Raw genomic sequence first — 11697 nt, forward strand, 5'->3', positions numbered from 1 at the left:
TGCTCCATGCGGCTCATGAAAGGGAGTGCTGAGCAGAGCCTGGGATGTATACAGGCTCTGCTCAGCGCTCCCTTTAAAAATTTTTTTTTTCTTGCATTCCCCCTCTAAAAACTAGGTGCATCTTATGGTCAGGTGCGTCTTATGGAGCGAAAAAGACGGTACATTCTTATAACCACACTTCATCCCAAAGGAGCCCAAGATGGCAAACGGCAACTGATAGAACAACCTTTTAAAACTCTTAAAAACATGTTTTTAAAAACACACGAGAAGAGGAGGAAAAACCTGGACTGGGCTTTGAGCCACTCGTTAGCTTTTTCCTGGCCTCTGAAAAGCAAGGTGTTAGATTTCCAAACCTTTACCATTTCAGGTTGCGCATATATATATATATATATATATATATATTTCCAGGGAGACAGGGAAGAAAAGCTCTTTTCTTTCTTCCCAGAGGTGGGGAAAGAGGTGGGGGAGTTTGCTCTGGCCCCCAGCTATACAGAACCTGAAGTTTCGCACCCTGTGCTCCCCGTAGTGACCTTGCGGAGAGGAGGCCTGGAATGATTTAAGCTCCTTTAACTTACAGAAACGTTAAACTGACCTCACAGAGACATGACATAATCACACAGTTTGTGGGGAGAAAGCCCGGGAGACTGGCGTCTCTCAAACACTGTTTCCTTATGCTGAGGAACAAGACTGCCAGTCTTTGGAGCCTATCAAGGAGTTACAGTCTGCTACCGAGTCAGACTGGATGGCCCTGTTCCCTGGGCTGCAGACAGGCGAGGAGAAGAGAGCTGGGATTCGGGGAATCCATGGGTTTGTTCAGAAAAGGAAAGGGGGGGGGGAGAGAAGAGGGAGCTGGAGGCTCCACTGAGCCTTTGGTGCCTGGTGGGAATTCTCTTAAAAGATTCTTCTCTGGTTGCTCTCTCTTCAAGCAAACAGACAAATGCTCTCTCTTCTGTATGAAGGATTCGTGTTGGGGTAATTCCAAGCCCTTTGGACTGCCTGATTACCAGGACCGTTAGAGCAGGAGCATAGCGACATTACGGAGAGCCTTCCTGGATCAGGCCAAGCCCGTCTTGACCTGCCAATTTGGGCAAATGAAGTCATGGGTCACCAAGCCCCACACCTGCCTGCCTCTCCACATACAGTCAGCCCAGAGGGCGCTGCCCCCCGTCAACTTCCTTCTCCTTAAGTCTCAGCCACATTGACACCATACATTTAAAGCACTATGGTACCACAGTTGTGGCTCCCCCAAAGAATTCTGGGAGCTGTAGTTTGTTTAGGGTGCTGGGAGTTGTGAGCAGACCCCTATTCCCCACCCCATAGAGCTATATTTCCCAGATTTCCCTGAGAAGAGGGATTGGCCGTTAAATCACTCTGGAAAATGTAGCTCTGTGAGGAAAATAAGGGTTTCCTAAGAACTCTCAGTGCCCTTTAACACACTACAGTTCCCAGAATTCTTTGGGGAAAGTCAAAAGAGTGATTTAAATGTGTGAATGTAGCACACACACACACACACACACACAAACACACTACACACACTTCTCTTTCTTTCCATCTACAGTCCTTGTAGAATCAGATTCTCCAGGTTACTTCCCAGCTGGTAGGGAGGGCTTTTCCTTTAAATTCAATTCCAGGCAAGCCGCATTTGTCATAAAGGAAAAGCTTCAGATTTTCCAGGGAAGCAGAGCTGCTCTTTTGCGATCCTGTCCGCATCTGAAGTGCATGGACTGTCTCCCTGCGCTGCCGTTCCGCGGGCAGACAAACTGCAAACGTGTCAGCAGCTGACAGACGGGAAGTTAAGAGCCCATAAAGGCTCGTGGGGCCAGGCTTTAAAAATAACCTTTTTGCAGTCTAGTCATCTGGGAAAGTGTAAGCGAGTGGAGCAGTCAAGGGGTGAATGCATACGCCATCTATAGCAGCTGGGATGGTTGTGATGCTGGTACCTCCAGCCAATGGGGGGGGGGGGGGAGAGATGACAGCAGAATTTCCAGTCTGTGCCGTGTGATAATATGTGCATCAGTCCTCAGATCTGAGCAGAAGGAAGCACTGCAAAAGCAGAATGCAATAGAAATGCCCATGTCCTTAGGAACATGGGAAGCTGTCTTTATTTGAGTCTGACTATTTGCCCATCTTCCCCAATACAGTGGTACCTCAGGTTAAGTACTTAATTCGTTCCGGAGGTCTGTTCTTAACCTGAAACTGTTCTTAACCTGAAGCGCCACTTTAGCTAATGGGGCCTCCCGCTGCTGCTGCGCCGCCGGAGCACAATTTCTGTTCTTATCCTGAAGCAAAGTTCTTAACCCGAGGTACTATTTCTGGCTTAGCGGAGTCTGTAACCTGAAGCCTATGTAACCTGAAGCGTATGTAACCTGAGGTACCACTGTATCGACTACTCTGACTTGTAGCACCTTTCCAAGTTCATAGGCAGAAGATGCGGTCTTTTCCACCACCACTTGCCCTGGGCCCAGCTTCTTGTGTTCTTATGTTCATTTGAGGCACCAGTTCTCTGGAATGCTCTTTCCATTGAAGTCAATAAAGTCCCAACATTGTGATGCTTCTGTTGTTACATAAAAACATTTCTCTTCCTCCCCCCCCCCCCCAGCCTTCCTAGGTTAGTCTAAATAAATTAATTGTCCAGTAGCATCTTAGAGACCAACTAAGTTTGTTCTGGGTATAAGCTTTCGTGTGCACACACACTTCTTCAGATAATTTCAGATAACGGGGAGGGGGGGGATTCCTTCCAGTAGCACCTTAGAGACCAACTAAGTTTGTTGTTGGTATGAGTTGTTGGTCTCTAAGGTGCTACTGAAAGGATTTTTTTTTATTTTGTTTCAACTACGGCAGACCAACACGGCTACCTACCTGTAACTTCAGATAACAGGTATCTGAAGAAGTGTGCATGCACACGAAAGCTTATACCCAGAACAAACTTTGTTGGTCTCTAAGGTGCTACTGGGCAATTTCTTAACTTTTAAAATTTATTTTGACTGCGTCATACCATCACGGCTACCTACCTGAATCTAGGTTAGTCTAGTTTTAGTCTAGCTTTTAATTCTTGTTGGTTTTATGTTTTAATAATATTTTATTATCTGCATTGTGTGTTATATAATATTTTTTGGTAGTCTCTGAATGCAGAGCAATGTATAAAACATGGGATGAATACATTTAAAAAGAAATGCCTCTGTTTGTCTCTGCAGATCAGGTTTGCTTCTCTAAACACCAGACTGATGTCCTTACTTGGGAGTAGGGATGTAAAAACACATTCTTTCCCATTCCGCCGCGAATTTGTTGAACATAGCATTATTCCCATTCTGCTGCAGTTCATCTTCCACCCAAAACTACCTTGTTTATCTTGCTGTCCCCTGTGGTGAAACTTTGTAACTTATGTAAATTGCATAATACCATGACATTGTTCCACCCCATTCATTTCATTGCAAATTGGGGTGGGTGAGTATGTGACATAATAAATGCAGTATCATTTGTGGACTGAAAACAACAACAGCAAATACTGATAGTAGCATGGGACGAGCATGGGATGAGCAAATCAAAATGGGCAATTTATGTTTCCGTTCTCAATCTGTTCTCAATCCACTTAGCACCCACTATGATTACAGTCAGTTACAGACTATGAGCACCCTCTGATTCACTGACAAGATTATCTCAACCCAGATAGGGCTAAGGTTATCAATATCCCACAATACTGTCCCAACAAACCCTGCAGTGTCCTTTTTCCTTCTTTCACATGTTTCCAGGTGGCAGAGAAACTCTTGCTACTGTGGTCACCCCAGGCTTAAAGGGGGGACAGATGTATCTATGGGGCAGTAGCTTAACTATATTGACCTTTTAAACCCAGGTGAGGTATATAAAGAGCTATTTTACTGCTGTGTTGTGGAGTTTGTGTAAGTCGTTTTTTCCTTTTTCTTTTTTAAAAAACACATGAATAGGTGTTTTGTAGGAATCCACTGTGTGGTCATTCACAAGGGCTCTGTTGGTCCTTTGAGAACAGCAGGAAGTGGAAGAGGGAGGTGAATAGAGTATCGCATAGCAATTCTATCAATGAATGGGTGTATTTGGGACCCTGGAAAGGAAAGGGGGTGGTGAAATCAAACTTGTTCAGGGGCATTTAGCCTAGCAGCACACATAAGGAATCCATCATCATATTTGGAATAGATACGCGGTGCCTTTCAGTAGGGAATGTGCCACTTTAGATTGCAGGAGGTATCTAAATAGATTTAGATACCTCTGTTGGTTGAGCATGAGACTCTTCATCTCATGTTCGTGGGTTTGAAGCTCATGATGGGCAAAAGATTCTTGCCTTGCAGGGGTTGGACCACATGATACTTGTGGTCTCTTCCAATTCTATGATTCTATATCTCACTTTTCTTCCACCATGGAACTCAAGCGAAATGTGCTCCTCAGCTGTCTCTCATCCAGACGCTAACCAGAAACTAGGGACGTAAGCCCAGGGGCGATTCATTCCGTTTACATTTTAATGCAAGCCTACCTAATCCCTGCTTCCCAAACCAACACCCAAAGATAAATGCAGGTATCCATCAAAATTCACTTCTCCTCATAAAAATGTGTATCTTGGTGGGAAAGTGTGACTAAACTGTGTGTATTGGTGAAAATAATGTAGGAAAATGCATTCTGTCGGGGGAAACTGCTAGCAAATGTGCAGATATTAGGCAAAATTGCATCCCAAATGCATGTATGTGTCTGTTGAAGCTACATCACAGGGCTGAGGTCCAGCGCCGAGGGTCTTCCGGCGGTTCCCTCACTGCGAGAAGCCAACTTACAGGGAACCAGGCAGAGGGCCTTCTCGGTAGTGGCACTGCCCTGTGGAACGCCCTCCCACCAGATGTCAAAGAGAACAACTACTACCAGACTTTTAGAAGACACCTGAAGGCAGCCCTGTTTAGAGAAGCTTTTAATGTTTGAAGCATTATTGTATTTTAATATTTTGTTGGAAGCTCTCTAGAGTGGCTGGGGAAGCCCAGCCAGATGGGCGGGGCATAAATAATAATAATAATAATAATAATAATAATAATAATAATTATTATTATTATTATTATTATTATTATTCACACCTGCTTGGATTAGATGACCAGTGTTCTCCATAGCTTCCCTTCCTAAAAGCCCCGCTCTCTGCATCTAGATAACAAGCATATCAGAAGGGATAGATAACAGTCATGTCCACGGCATACGTTTACTTTAAAGCGCATTTAAAGCACTGGCTTTCTCTAAAGGACCCTGGGAACTGTAATCAGTGGCGTAGCGTGGGGGGTGCAGGGGGGGCTGGCCGCACCGGGCGCAACATCTGGGGGTTAGGGTTAGGGGGCGCAAATCCACGGGTTAGGGGGCGCAAATCCATGGGTTAGGGGGCGCAAATTACTTCCCTTGCTCCGGGCGCTGACAACCCACGCTATGCCACTGACTGTAATTTGTTTTAAGGGTGCTGGGAATTATGGTTCTGTGAGGGGTAATCTACGCTGAGTCAGAGACAACTTTACATTTCGAAAAATGATTTCTTCTTCTTCTTTAAGGCAGTACTTCTGGAATATCCAGGACTTTTAGTCCAGATAAAAGGACAGTAGTCTAATGTCAATCTGCAGGGCGAATCCTGCAGCACAAATCATCCGGCATTACAAAACTAATAAGAATATTGCGGGCTGTCAATAATAAGCCCTTGAACTCAGTTAGAACAGATAAGAGAGTTTTGTGCGGATGGTTGCAATTCTCTCCTCAAATTATCCTCTCTTAACTTATTTAAAATAAAGCTCCCCATTTGCAAGCACTGAAGGAGAAATGATTTCAGCCCTTCCATTATATTCGACAATTTCTACAACTGGAACAAAGAGAACATCTCCCTTAAAGATTCTCCCATAAATATAGGTGCTTAATTCCAGCCTGCCCCCAGGTTGCATAATGGCATTTCCCAGCAGTAGGTTTTTACAGAATTATGGGGCTTCAGAATTAACCAAACTTTTTGGAGTGTGTGTGTGTATGAATAGTTTCTAACTGGGTGAATGATGAGGTGAGGTAACAGACCGTTCAAGTGTTCCTATTTCCTTGGGACAGCCCCAAATTTACAGAAGCTGCCCCAGTTTCTGATTTGATCCCAGAAAGTCCTGCTTTTCCTTAGAAAGGCCCTATTTTTATTGGAGAAATGTTGGGGGGCAGGGCGGGAAGGAGTTATCCAACCCGCAAGCCATCTGAAGGCAGCCCTGTACAGGGAAGTTTTTTTTAATTTTCATTGTTTTATTATGTTTTTATATATGTTGGAAACTGCCCAGAATGGCTGAGACAACCTAGTCAGAGGGACAGGTATAAATAATTTTATTATTATTATTATTATATAAGATGTCCTAGTGTTGCCATATGTCCAGAATTTCCCAGTTATTGCTAGCATCCAGCTGTCAAAAACAATGTCCGGATGTATGTTGGAAGTGTAGATTTTAGCGAATTTCTTTTAAAACAGCTCAAAAACTTCTTTTATTTTTGATCTTGCAAGAAAAGCTTGACAACTCTGGGCAAAACTCAAAAATGCTGAACAACATCATTGGCTAAATTTTCACTTTTTGAAGTATGGCAATTCTAGGATGAGAACCCCTAATTTCTTAGTCCTCTTCACTTTAACTCAGGAGTCAGGAAACTTTTTCGGCAGGGGGCCAGTCCTCTGTCCCTCAGACCTTGGGGGGGGGGGAATGAACAAATTCCTATGCCCCACAAATAACCCAGAGATTCATTTTAAATAAAAGCACACATTCTACTCATGTAAAAACACCAGGCAAGCCCCACAATTATCCCGGAGATGCATTTTAAATAAAAGGACACATTCTACTCATATAAAAACACGCTGATTCCCGGACTGTCTGTGGGCCGGATTTAGAAGACGATTGGGCCGTAACTGGCCCCCGGACCTTAGTTTGCCTACCCATGCTTTAACTCAAAAACATTTAAAGCCATATCATACTGCTTTACCAGTCATGGCTTTCTCCCAAAGCATCATGGGAACCGTAGTTTCTTAAGGGCACTGAGTCTCTTAAGAGCCTCTTCCCTGGGAAGAGGGAATGATTTTTAAAGCACTCTGAGACATGTAGCTCTGTGAATGGGTGGGAATAGAGGTTTCCTAACAACTCTCAGCCACCTCTCAGGAAACAGGGCCTGCTCGATAGCTGCCAATTGTCCTCCTTATGATGACTTCACTCCAAGAATTATGAGTCAGATGATAATGAATGTGACTATACAACTAAGCACTGGCTCATCCATTACAAATTCCTTACATGGAAAGCACTGGGACTGCTGGCTGGGGGACGGGGCTGGTGAAGCCAATTCTTGGAGGGCAAGTCTACCAAAGGCTGTTACCCTTAGCAACTAAATGGAAACTTCCGTTGCTGTAAATATACCAGAGGGAGAGAGATGCTGCCTTTATGCTCTGTGCATGGGCTTCGGGAGCGGAATCTGATTGGTCACTGATTCAAAAGAAAAGGTTGGATGTGATGGACCTTCAATCTGATGCTGCAGGGCTTTTTTATGTAAATCATGAGTCGTGTTTTCCACTGCATGGCAGCTCTGCTGGCCTTTGCTCCCTACTACGACTACTACTTCTACAGTACTACCTAAGCGGCTGGCGCTGTGGGTTAAACCACAGAGCCTAGGAATTCCCGATCAGAAGGTTGGCAGTTCGAATCCCCGCGATGGGGTGAGCTCCTGTTGCTCGGTCCCTGCTCCTGCCAACCTAGCAGTTCGAAAGCACGTTAAAGTGCAAGTAGATGAATAGGTACCACTCTGGCGGGAAGGTAAACGGCGTTTCCGTGTGCTGCTCTGGTTCTCCAGAAGCGGCTTAGTCATGCTGGCCACATGACCCAGAAGATGTACGCCGGCTCCCTCAGCCAGTAAAGCAAGATGAGCGCCACAACCCCAGAGTCGTCTGCGACTGGACCTAATGGTCAGGGGTCCCTTTACTTTTACAACATCAACAACAACTAATAATAATAATAATAATAATAATAATTTATTATTTATACCCCACCCATCTGGCTGGGTTTCCCCAGCCACTCTGGGCGGCTCCCTACAGAATATGAAAAACACGATAAAACATCAAACATAAAAAATTTGCTAAACAAAGCTGCCTTCAGATGTCTTCTAAAAGTCACATAGTTGTTTATTTCCTTGACATTTGATAGGATAGTGGGTGCCACTACTGAGAAGGTCCTCCTCTGCCTCGTTCCCTGTAACCTCACTTCTCGCAGCGAGGGAACCACCAGAAGGCCCTCGGATCTGGACCTCAGTGTCCGGGCTGGACGATGGGGGTGGAGAGGCTCCTTCAGGTATACTGGGCTGAGGCCGTTTAGGGCTTTAAAGGTCAGCACCAACACTTTGAATTGTGCTCAGAAACATACTGGGAGCCAATGTAGGTCTTTCAGGACCGGTGTTGTGTGATCTCGGCAGCAGCTCCCAGTCACCAGTCTAGCTGCCGCATTCTGAATTAGTTGTGGTTTCCGGGTCACCTTCAAAGGTAGCCCCATGTAGAGCGCATGGCAGTAGTCCAAGTATGCCACCTTCATACCAGAAGGAAGAGGAGACACAAGAGGATTGGAAGAATTTTAAAGAATATTTAGCTAAATATTGTGATATAAGATAATTAGAAAATTCTTGGAAGTAACAAATAGACTTAGGGGTAGAATAAGAATAGGTGGTAGTAAATATTAAGGATTAGAATATTAATAAAAGAGATGAGGATACTACCGTATTTTTTGCCCTATAAGACACACCAGACCACAAGACACACCTAGTTTCTAGAGGAGGAAAACAAGAAAAAAAATATTCTGAATCTCAGAAGCCAGAACAGCAAGAGGGATCGTTGCGCAGTGAAAGCAGCAATCCCTCTTGCTGTTCTGGCTTCTGGGATAGCTGCACAGCCTGCATTCGCTCCATAAGACGCACACAGATTTCCCCTTACTTTTTAGGAGGGGAAAAGTGAGTCTTATACAGCAAAAAATATGGAAAATGAAAAGAATGAATATTAGAAATATGAATTTGGAGAATGGCTATACAGGGGTTATAATGAAATTCAGTTAGAGGGGATTTGAGGAATTCAGTTATCAATGGAACAGGAATTAGAGATTTGAAGTAAGAATTCTGTTTTGTGTTTTTCTTTTCTTTTTTCTCTTTTTTTCTTTTCTTGTGTGTTTTATAATGTTTTCTTTTTTTTCTATGTGATAAATGTGGAAACCAATTAAATATTTTGGGGGGGAAAGTATGCCACCTTCATGCCTCCAACATTCCTCAAATGAAAATAGGGACATTTCTCACTCCACCCTGTAACTGACCTTCCTTGAGCCCCATTTTTTGTCCCCTCCGCAGAGCATTTCTACCACACTGCTCTCTGCCTGCACCTCAGAACTGGTGTGTCACACGAGGCTGGGCCTTGGCATCTGTGGCAGCCTCTCTTCCTCCTCCTCCTCCTCCTCTCCCACTCTCCAGCAGCCACTGCAAGATGCCCAAGGGAGCAGGCCGCCGGCGGCAGCAGCCATGGAGAGGCCATGGAAAGGGAACGAGATTCTCCCTCACAGCTTCCCCTGCTGCCACCGCCATCGCTGAGGACAAGCACTGACTCGCGCTCATCCCCAAGCTCAATGGCAGTGGCACTGACAAGGGAAATAGGGACATTACAGGATCAAATCAGAAGTGGGTGGCTTTCATAATTCTGGGATTGTCCCTGGAAAATAGGGATGCTTGGAGATTATGCACCCAGCAAAGAATTTGAATCCGTGCTCTCAAGCCCCCTTGCTTCCTTATGCCTCAAAGCGCTGCCCCTTTCTGCTTTACTCTAATCTCGTTTGCCTTGTCAAGTACTATTGGCCCCTGTAGAGGGGAGAGGGTCAGCATTTTTAAAATCAAAAGGCAGTCGAATAACTTTAGGGACCCAACAAGGAATGCTGAAGGTAGGGGAGGGAAAAGCCTTTCCTGCTCTTAGTTTGGAGAGGGGCGTTGGAAGTGCAACAGCAGAGATCATCTTGTGTGCAACTTAAGGGTTAATTCTGTTAGTGCTAAAGTCAACTAGCCAAGAGGGGACTGTGGAGGCCAAGTAGCATGTTTACTGAGGTAGCGCATGTTCTGATCAACTGTGTAGTTCTGAGGGAGTTTTTCCACTGTAGGTTTGGCCGAATGTTTTCCTGGCCGTGCACCAAGGCAGGAAGTAAGAACGGCAAAACCTCTCTGCTCCTTTCTCCTCAAATTATACGCTGTTTTCGTCCAGTTTCCTCAGTAAAGTGTTGTCGGGATTTCTTTTCTCTCAGCTCTCCATCTGCGTTATTTCAGCGATGGTGCTAATGCAGGGGGTGGGAATCCCGACAAGGCAGACTGAGAGGTGAAGCATTTTTGAGTTTTTCCAAAAAGGTTCTTCGGCTCAATGTACAATGGGAACATCTGTGCTTGAGATGGACTTCTGGAAGGTCCTGTGGCCGCAGAGCAAACCTGGCACCGTCAAGTTACAGTACCGGCGTTGATGAGACACCCTCTCCCCACCAGCCCAGGCTGCTCCTAACTCCTCTCGCCTTCAGCCACGCCTCCAGCTGCTGCCAAGTTTGAACCGCTGCTGTAAATTCCTTCCTCCGGGTTGTCTTGTTCACCGCGAACTGGGCATATTTCAAGCGCAGAACCAACCCACGTGGGGAGGTGGTAGAAAGAGAGAGAGTTTAAAGGCCCTGGTCCTGGGAACAGCCAACCTTCTGTGCTGCTCATGAAAAGAGTTTTCATAAACCCTCAGCTTGAAACATCCTTTTACCCAGATCCCAGCTGCAGCCCGGTTAAATTCGCTCACCGTTCCTAGTAACCGAGGTGCTAATATAACAGTCAGGAAAGTGCAAAGATAGTGGGGTTTGTTTGTTTCTAAATTGCCACCAGCTCCTCCCCATTCATTTGTTATTTCAACTCATCAGTGCTTTGGGGGTGGTTCATAGATGACCCCAAAGAGGTATGAAAATACATTTTGAAGGACCCTCTTTACCTGTGCTAATTGAAATTCTCTTGCTACAAAGAGGGGCAGCCTTTCGGACCTCTCCCATATTTGTGAGCTTTAGTTGACAGTTTTTGCTTTATTTAAAAGGGAATCACTTAATCCCCAATTAAAGTAATGGGGTGGGTATGAAACCCTATATGCTCAAAATATTCTGGGAGTCCAAGGAAATCACAACGTAGTGAAAATTTGAATTTTACACAGCAGCTGTACTATGCTGATGTATCAGGTCATGTCCTTCAAAACGTGTTTATCTTTAGGAGGATTTGAATGGAAGGAAAAGTGAATTAGGGGTCTCGACATCATCCCATAGGGGGTCAATTCCTGTGCAGTCAGGTTTGGTTGGTATTTAAAAAAATGCAAATAATGATTTACTTTACAGATTCATTTCAAAAAATCTAAAAATATGGCAAGGTTTCCACTGTTAAAAATCTCCAAATCTTTGCAAAGTGTGAAAAGGTTAAAGGTCCATACTGAAAAATATTTAGCACCAAATGTGTTCTTTTAACCTCTTACCACCAGTTACCTCTCTGTGCTGTGAACAGGAATTTACATTAAACTGAGGTCATTGTCAACTTTAAATTGGCCTTGTATTTAATACTTATCTCTATCTATCTATCTATCATCTATCTATCTATCTATCTATCTATCTATCTATCTATCTCTATCTATCTATCTAT

Source organism: Podarcis gaigeae (genome assembly GCF_964106915.1).
Source record: "Podarcis gaigeae genome assembly, chromosome: 14".
Lineage (NCBI taxonomy): Eukaryota > Metazoa > Chordata > Lepidosauria > Squamata > Lacertidae > Podarcis > Podarcis gaigeae.